The following is a 2,014-nucleotide window of genomic DNA, read 5'->3' as shown; positions in this document are numbered from 1 at the left end:
TTGTGTGGGCGTGTGTGTGTGTGTGTGTGATAGTGTGTGTGTGTGTGTCCCCTCGGACAATGGTCTCTGGGCATGGCTGTCATCCTTTTGTCCACATCTTCCTCTTCCTCTTGCAATGGGTTTGGAGCTGGGCCAACGTGTGCGGTCACCCGGCCGTCTTCGAACACCTGAAGACAGTTTCAACCTTTAGTAGTCCCTAAAAAGAAGCACTGTACCGTGGTGCCTTCAGGGACAAGTTTAATTCATTCCTCGACCATGCTTGTAACTGAAAATACTCAAATCTCGCGTCGTCTTTCCTCGCCGAAATGAATACAAATGCCGTCGCTCAAAAATAAATGAATATTTTTTTCGGGGTTGAATGTGTTTCAAATTTAATGAAGGAAAAAAACACTCCGGAATATTCATCGTTCTTCGCAGAGGATAAATAAAATACGTCTGGAGTATTGGTGTATTATCCGTCTACATGTGTTACTGTGTTCTGACAGATTTACATTGGTAACGTGTCTCCCATTGAGCACTGAAAATACTCAAATCTCGCGTCGTCTTTCCTCGCTGAAATGAATACAAATGCCGTCGCTCAAAAATAAATGAATATTTTTTTTTGGGGTGGAATGTGTTTCAATTTTAATGAGGAAAAAAACACTCCGTAATATTCATCGTTCATCACAGAGGATAAATAAAATACGTCTGGAGTATTGGTGTATTATCCGTCTACATGTGTTACTGTGTTCTGACAGATTTACATTGGTAACGTGTCTCCCATTGAGCACAGTCATGCCCTTAATCAGGGGTCCCCAAACTTTTTCCTGTGAGGGCCAAATAACTTTTCCCTTCTCTGACAGGGGCCGGGTTCGGTTTGTAACAAAAAGTGTGATGATCGCACCAGGTGTCGAGACATCAACATTGATTGTTTTCCAAAAAGCCGCACACAACCAGATATTCACCTTTTGGGGGGCTCTTGACAGGCACGATTTATGAAATAAATAATAACCAATAATTTTTTTTCTCTTACCTAATCTTTTCGCCATTCGTCCATATTTTTTATTATTGGACAGGGTTGCATCGCGGATTGTATTTATTTACTTATTTATTTTGGGTGGGGGTCAGCTCGGGCACAGACTGCAGAAGGGTGGAATAGAATGTTCTGTCCAATGCATGTACAAGTATCGATCACGTGGCCAGACTTGGAAAGAAACAAAACAACAACAACAACAACAACAGAAAACTTGTTTTCCAAAAAGCCGCACACAACCAGATATTCATCTTTTTGGGGGCTCTTGACAGGCACAATTTTTGAAATAAAATAATAACCTATCATTTTTTTTCTCTTACCTAATCTTTTTGCCATTCGTCCATTTTGTTATTATTGGACAGGGTTGCATCGCGGATTGTATTTATTTACTTATTTATTTTGGGTGGGGGTCAGCTCGGGCACAGACTGCAGAAGGGTGGAATAGAATGTTCTGTCCAATGCATGTACAAGTATCGATCACGTGGCCAGACTTGGAAAAAAACAAAACAACAACAACAACAGAAAAAGCCAATAACAACAAAAAGCATCTCTGGTATTGTTCAGGGGGCCGGGCAAAATGTATAGGTGGGCCACAATCAGCCCGCAAGCCGTAGTTTGGGGACCCTGGCCTTAATGGTGAAATGGCTAGCGCGTCATCTATTGTGCCTTCAAACGCTGAAATACAACTCACCTGAAAGCCAATAACAACAAAAAGCATCTCTGGTATTGTTCAGTGGGCCGGGCAAAATGTATAGGCGGGCCGTAGTTTGGGGACCCATTGCCCTTAATGGTGAAATGGCTGGCGCGTCATCTATTGTGCCTTCAAACTCTGAAATACAACTCACCTGAAAGTAGTTTCCCCCCAGGTCCGTTATGTCACAGACCACTTTGTCAGTGTGACTCATGATGTAAGACGGGAGGCCACCCCACGGGGATCTGTTGGAGTAGAGACACTTGCCGTCACTTTGGATGTGCAGCAGCCCAACACTGGATGGGGCCACC

The sequence above is a fragment of the Hippocampus comes genome, unplaced genomic scaffold (genome assembly GCF_001891065.2).
Source record: "Hippocampus comes isolate QL1 unplaced genomic scaffold, H_comes_QL1_v1.1 scaffold18, whole genome shotgun sequence".
Taxonomy (NCBI): domain Eukaryota; kingdom Metazoa; phylum Chordata; class Actinopteri; order Syngnathiformes; family Syngnathidae; genus Hippocampus; species Hippocampus comes.
Note: the sequence above shows the minus strand (reverse complement) of the source record.